This window comes from Charadrius vociferus, unplaced genomic scaffold (assembly GCF_000708025.1).
Source record: "Charadrius vociferus isolate BGI_N301 unplaced genomic scaffold, ASM70802v2 scaffold38, whole genome shotgun sequence".
In the NCBI taxonomy this organism is placed as follows: Eukaryota; Metazoa; Chordata; class Aves; order Charadriiformes; family Charadriidae; genus Charadrius; species Charadrius vociferus.
Genome location: NW_009650176.1, coordinates 1,802,307 through 1,809,806, shown reverse-complemented (window position 1 = coordinate 1,809,806; position 7,500 = coordinate 1,802,307). Strand labels below are relative to the sequence as shown.

Genomic DNA, 7,500 nt, shown 5'->3' with positions numbered 1-7,500 from the left:
AAAAAAAAAAAAAAAAAAGAAGAAGAAAACCTCACATCTCTAGAATTATTTATGGCATTTTTCACAGAGATCGGGCACGACCCAAGTCAGGACATCTTCCCAGCTCTAAAGTCAACCTCCAATGGAAAGAAACAAAGTTTTGTTGGTGCATTTTCCTGCCACTGACTCTCCCTCACCCACGCGAAGCCCAGTGGCCATCAAACACGCAGCCGTTGCCCGCCCTGGGGGAGGACTGCGAAATCACTCCCCCCATCTCTTTACACCTCCAGCTCCTCTCACCAATTATTTGTTTCCGACAGGGCAGAGCCCACCTTCGCTCCGCTTTTCGGTTGCCCGCGCTAGATACCTATATAGCCTAATAACCCCGCGCGGATCAGCCGAAGGAAGTTTGCTGCCCACCAGCGTCTCGTGAACCGCAGAAGAACTGCACAAACATAAAGAGGAAATCCTAATCAAATTTGGATTGGTAAAGAGCATTCCTGACAATCCACACAATACCAAGACCAATTCAATTTTATTGCTTGTTATTCAAAAGAAAGGGCGCTCACATCTCTCCTTTGTGTATTAATAACCACACTCAAACTAGAGGATTGTGATTTCTTTTTCTTTTTTTTTTTTTGGGGGGGGTGGGGTGAGGGGGGTGGCAGTTTGATAGGTTTTGTTGTTTGCTTTATAACTAAACTGACTGTTGTGCGCAGCCACAGCTCCGGGAAGCAAACCAAGAGCTTCTTTAAGATTTCCAGTAGTGAATTCACCTTTCAAACGAGAGCACCACATTCCGACCTACTGTCAAATTAACTTCCTCTGGTGCACGTGTCACGGTAAAAAGAATTTATCCCAAAAGTGAGACCGGACTTTTGCTTTTCAGTAACTCCTTCGGCTTTTGGATGGCTATTTGCTCCGATATTCTTTAATTATTTTTCTCTAGAAAGTTTTGCAAAGTGCAGCGGGAGTTTCACGTGGAAGTCCTTGTTTGTATTCCTGCTTTCTCAAAGCCTGCTTAAACACCGCTGGAGGATTAGGCCAGGTCTCTTTATTTCCTCTCCTACTATTTCTTTATCATTAAGGCCAAGGAGTTTTTAGTGAGCAGAAGCCCGCTAATCGCTTGCCCCAGCCCCCATGGCTTTGTTTCTGTCAAAATAGCTCCTTTCAGCGGCAGCGCGGAGCGAGCTGTCTGGGCAAATGAACTGCTCTTTCTCACCAGATGTGTAACCGTGTTTCGTCTTTCACGAGAGACAAGCTGGAGCCGACTCCTTCCGCTAGCTGGGCCTATGCTACATGTCTTACAACAACACAAATGTAAGCCCCTTCCTTTCCACACATGTTAAACTCATTTCCTAGTGAATTATTGGGAAAACACAACACTATCCTTACCGCTGCGCTCAGATGCTGCAGTTTACTCTCTGCACTTCTGGCACCGCCGCCATGCGATGATGGGCTCTGTATAATTTTCTGGCTGTGAAACTTTTGCTGAAAGTATCACAGATTTTATTTTTTTTCCCTTTTTTTTTTTTTTTTTTTGTAATTTGCCTCCAGCCTTGACATACCAGAATCTCCAAACCCTGCGGAACAAATACCTTCCCTTTCTACCCAACAAATGCTATTTACACTCGGGATTTTTTCCATCTTTGAGAAATAAGGAGAGTTTGTTCAATGGCAAAATAAAACCTAGAACTGAGCCAGCCGTATTCTGTTTCAACTGAACCGGTACACCAAGGAACTAGCAAGTTTTCTTCGGCTTAAAACGTTAACGAACCAAAACAGTTAACAGAAAAGCCAAATCACTGCATCTCGTAAAACCCAGAGTACCCCTCAGCCTGTAAAATTCCCCAGCTTCAATTTTTTTTTTCGAAAGCGCAGTTACATCTTTATTTTAACAGGGTATTAATAATGCCAGTATAACGTCCTATTATATACAGTTTTGACCACAAACGTTTTTGCGAGATTTGCTGTGCAGATAAACAAACAAGAGGAGCCTGTCCGCTGGCAGCTCGACCCCCGTGAATGGGTTTCATTTTCCTGGGGCTGCCGAGCGCAGGTTGAGCTCCCACGTCCCCTTCCCCTCGCCCCGCGTGTCAATCACCCCCTGGCATCCCCGGTGACAATTTCCATCCTCCCAGCCTGGAATTTCCACCTCCTCCAGCCCGGCAAAGCTCTCCCCCGGCCCTGCCAGTAACCCAACACTGCTGCGCCAGGGCTGCTCCGACCCCTGCCCCCCCCCCCAAAAATACCTGTACGGTAGAAAAGGAGCCTTATTAAACCCATTTCTACCACTTTGTGCTTCACAGGTTGTTTTTTTTAATTATCTGCTGTCTGAGAGTAATTATTTACTTCCTGGAAGCTCACGTACCAGAACTCTGAGTTTGAAAGATTTTTCCATAACCTAATCCAATTCATCAAAGGCATCCTAACAAAATTACAGGCTCTGGCAGTATCTTTGCTTTTCACCTGATAAGGCTGCAACAGAAGCCCGGGATGGTTTGTATCAGGGTACCTCCTGGAGTATAGTTTTTGACAGCTTTGCTTAAATCCCTTCCCCCTCTTTTCCTTTCTCACAAAAGCACGCGATTTTATTATTCCCTCCTACTCCAGCCGGGCGATGCTTTGGGCTTCAGACAAATAATCAAGTGTTCTAGAGGGGGGAAAGTGGTGCGGGAGCCTCATCGAGCACATTTGGGATTTACTTGAGAACAATGGTCTTGAAGGCATACGTGAGCGCATTCCTCCGCGAGCAACCCAGGTATCGCCGCAATTTCATTATCGGCGGGTTGCGCGCCGATTAAGAGTAGGGATTAAGTGGGAGCGATGTAAACGCTGTGACTTAGATGACCCGAGGAAAAGAAAGAAAAAAACGGGAGGAGGAGGAGGCACATCCAAAGTCCTGTTCCGGGGGTGTCGGCGAGCTCAGTGTTGCTGAATTACAGGGATCGCTTTGATTTGCCATTTTCTTTTCTGCGTGTTTGTAAAAAACCAACGCGCGCTCTGCGCCGCGTCCTCTCCCTCCCCCGGCGCTGGCACTGGCCCTTTGCTTTTTAATAGGAGCGAGGTGTTCATACCTGCGCGCTTCCCACGCCAACCTGAGCGCCCCCGTCCGCCCGTGCATCCCTTGCAGCTACACCCATTAATCTACCATATACCATGTTCTTAAGTGGGGGGGAAAAAAAAAATAAAGAAATAAAAATCAATGTCAGGTTTCTGATAGAAATTTCTTAAAGAACCGGTTACCCAGGGAAGTCGTGATTTTTTAAGATACTCTGAACTTGGCAGCACCAATAGGACAATGAAAGCAAAAGAGCAGCTGAGCTATTTTAAGGGCTATTCTTCCAGTAGTTGGGTGCGCATCTTAGAGAAAAACAAGATTTTTTTTTTAAAAACGACACCAAACTGGTCTGTTTTCATTGCATTATGCAGATGAAATGACAAGTTGTCATTTAAGAAGTTAATAAACAGTCACCATTTTGCAGGTTATCCAAATGCTACTGAATAGAAAACCTTGGATCCCTAAATGATGCGTAATTAAAATTATTTAAAAAATCCTCCTTGACAGGCCAGGGCTTAGCCAAAATGTAAATGACATTAAAGAAGACAATGAATTTAATTTTATTTAATGTCCCTTTTTGCAGATCCTCATTTACATAGCATTTTTAACAAAAGCGTTGACCTTATAAATGCTGGCATTTGTACAGCTTCTGCAGAGTTGGATTTAATCATGCTTTCGCAAAGCCATAAGGGAAAAAGCTTTAAGTTCTCTGGTTGGATATGGAGTAGGAATAAAAACATTGGGACTGGTCAAATGTTTATCCTCCTTGCTTCTGAAAACAACCTGACAAGAAGATGTAAAGGTCTAGGGAATAACCCATTGCTGTTTGTAAGGCTTGGTAATAATCATACATAATCGTTTGGAAATATAGCTAATAAAAAATATAATGAGTGTTCAGCAAAATCGGCATTAGGCCCAAATTACATGATATTAATACTTGAACAGGTGCAGAAAGGCGCTTTAAATGAGGTAAATGAATAAAATGTCCCAGAGCACAACTGTGTGCACTGACAAAAAGTCAATCACATGAATAATTCAGCGGCCGGGACTGCCAGCAAAGGTCAGCGGCTCTCACCTTTGTGACGGGAAGTGAAAGGAAACGCTGCTGACGAAAAAAACCCCCATCGCCCTCCAGCCGCCGCGCCGCGACCCCGCCGAAGGTGTAAACTTGGAGTAGGGTGGAATTAAAGCTCGGCACCGGCAAGCCGGTGGAAAGACAAAAAACAACAACCGAAAAAAAAAAACCCCAAACCAAACCCAGTGTGAACAGTCAACTCGTTTAGGGAAAATAATCTGAAATCACAGCCAGGGAAAGGTTAAAGGGGGTGGCTACCAGCAATGTCAATTATCTACAAAATCTGAGGTCAGTCGAAAAGTATTTTAAGAGCCTACGGGATTGAAATTTTGTAACAGCTGTTAAATATGACAAAACTTTTTATTCCCCCAAACTAAAGCTATTCCAAACTCCGTATGAAAGAAATGGGATAAACAGATGTCTGGCTTCCGTACAGGAAAGTAGGACACACTTGGAATGATAAGTCTCCTAAACTCTATAGAATAATGCCAGATTTATTGGGGAGGGGGGTATTTACTACCCACGGAGATGCCAACTAGCAGTAGGACTGTGATGGTACCATCTGGAAACCCGCTGCAGAGCACGCGAGCGGTGATGCACTGCGAGCGCATCCAGACCTGCCGCCGCTCCGCCAGCGAGATGCCGCCCGGCGGCTCGACGGGGATGCCACCCCGCCACCCCCTCAGCAACAGTTGGGGACACCCAGGCTCCGGCCACGCGCGAGCCCAAGAAGGGAAGGAAAAGCGGAGAGGACGGAGCGTAGCAGGAATTTCCATACCTTTCCACGAAATATACGATGGTGGCACCGAGGAATTATTTTAGCGCAGAGTGTGGTTTTGGTTTAGCAGTTACAGCGGCATCCTGTAATCATTTACAGCCCTTGGAATGTATGGGTGAAATAGGAGAGATTTATCTGTTCATAGTTGTGATATGTAGACAATGGGTGTTCCTAATGAGGAACATCTGCTTTTGTGTTTTCCCAGAAAACATTATTCCACTATGAAAATGATACTCCCATCCTTTTCAGCAACACCGCAAAGAAAATATGGGCCTTTTCCTTTCTTTTATTTGCTTTTCTTTGGGTCAAACTAATTTCCCAGGGACACTTTTTCTGTGGCATCTTTTTACTGACTGCGCTGCAATTTATGGGGGGTTTGTTCTTTAATACGTGAGTTACTGTGCTGTATGAATAGCCCCGATATGCCAGAAGATACTTAAATGTATACAGCAATAAAAGTGTACACACTCGGCCGTGCTCCGTGAGAAACACCGAGTCGACATAAATAAAAATTCTCAGCGAATTAAAAGGTCGCAGAGGCATGCGACACAGAACGCTGCTTCCGAGGCCTCTGGTTTTGTTTTCACATTTAAAGCCCACTGCAGGATGCAAACCTATAATTTACATCGGTTTATTTAAAATGTCTTAATTGCTAACAAATTATTATTCCTGAGGTGCATAAGGGGTTGGGGTTTTTTTCTTCTTCTTTTTTTTTTTTTTTTCCCTCGTGCGATAAACAATTCAGAGTATCACAGAGACTCCTAGTGTGGGCTGGAACAAATGGGTGGCCATAGATCTCAATTCAGGATTGAATTATTGGTTCGTATCCTGAGGACAAATATGCCTTATCTGGTCAAAAGCTGCTAAATGTATCCAAAGGACAAAAGGATCTGGCGAAGCATATTGTATATAATTCTTTTTTTTAAGCCAACTAACCAAACGGTAACACTTCTTATGGGAAACCGTAAATTGACCCACAAATCTGATGGAGGAAGCGTTGTTCTGGGATGCTCGAGAGGAAACACAAACCCGAAATTCAACACCGACAACAAATTTAGGTAACAAACTATTAACACGCAGCTCGAGGAAGCATAAATACTGGGGATTTCAAATACCCGTCGGTTGTTTCAGAGGACTCTCGCCCTCACAGAGCTCTTTCACCTCCCCGCTTTCCTTCTGCGCTCGCTGCGGTCTGCTCAGAGCAAACGGTACGGTCGACAGTTTTTCCAGAGCTCGTCTTGCGAGGCCGAGCGCCGTGCCGGCCGCCGCGCAGCCCTCTGTGCTCCGCAGCCAAATTCCCCCAGTATTTTGACATGATAAGTGACAACTCTCTTTAGAAGGCTAAAATACATGCCGTCCTCATAAAAACCAAATCTTGAAAATTCCTAATGTGGAAGGTGATTAAAATTCCTATAAAATTGTCATATCTTTAAATTTAGAAGCACAGCAGATTTTTCATCAATAATTAAGATCTCTAAAGCATTTATGCTAGGCATAAATGGAGTTTCAATCTTCCTTATTCAAATAAACATGATAAACCCATTAACCAAATGTTTTCTGGGGTTTTTTTATATCTTCCCATGCTTCTGGAATATCAAATTATAACAGACTTCCGATAGTTTGGGGAAGGTATAAAAGCCCTGGGATTGTATAGCTCCTTTCAGTTTTGCCAGGACCACCCTTCACAGAACCGATATAATTTATCTCACAGCAATTCCAGGACGTTATTATGTATATATCATTATAATCCCTAATCACTGGAAAATGTTATGTGTGCTGCCTTTCATTGTGTGTCCGGACTATAAACATCAACTCCTTGCGCATTTTTCAGCGTCCATTCAATAGGCACGAAATGATCACTCTGACCGTAGCTCTAAATTAAAGTCCGACCGAGCACATAATAGCAAAATATTATTCTAATTTTCATTCCCGGTTAATTCTCGTCGCGTTCTGCCGTAGTCACACTTTAACGCCATTCGCCATTTACATCTGCAAAAGTCACACATCTCTTGAAAACTCCGAACAATGCCCGTGCCCGTAATCCAATAATAAAAACTGTAACGCGCCGTCTTGCATTTACTACGCCGCCAAGATTCCTCCACTTCCAAATATTTTTTAGCCGATAAAGCAGAAATAAATTCAGCTCGCCAGGCAACAATCCAGCGCTATATGATTTCCATAGCTAAAACACTAAAGACAAATATAATTATATTGATTTTTTGGTACTTCGAGTTCTATAAAGTGGTGAACTTGTTCTCAATTGCCTGACACAATCCCAGAGTGATGGCAACAACTGGTCAGCCCTATTTGATTACTAATAAGAGAGATGTCCCTTCTGTCAGATACCTCACATTCTCCACTAAGCAAACAGCTATTTCAGCTAGTTAAACATTAGCATTGCTCTCCACTGGTGGTGCATATTTCTTTAGGCTTAACTCGGGGAGTTTTCCAGGTTTAATTTTTCAGTCACTGGACAGCAAAGTTCATGATCAAAAGATAACTTTGTAGTGCGAGCTACTGAAATACAACCCTTCTTCAAACCAGCCTAACCCTCTTCTGCACAAAACCGGTGTCGGATGTACGCTTCTCGCTTCCATTTATTACTCC

The 7,500-nt window shown here is 43.7% G+C and overlaps 1 protein-coding gene across 1 annotated transcript in view; it reads right to left on the bottom strand.

The window, feature by feature from the left end:
* The window catches only part of EBF3 (early B-cell factor 3), a 122,258-nt gene that overhangs the window by 107,587 nt on the left and 7,171 nt on the right, over positions 1–7,500 (bottom strand). The gene's annotated exons all lie outside the window — the stretch shown is intronic.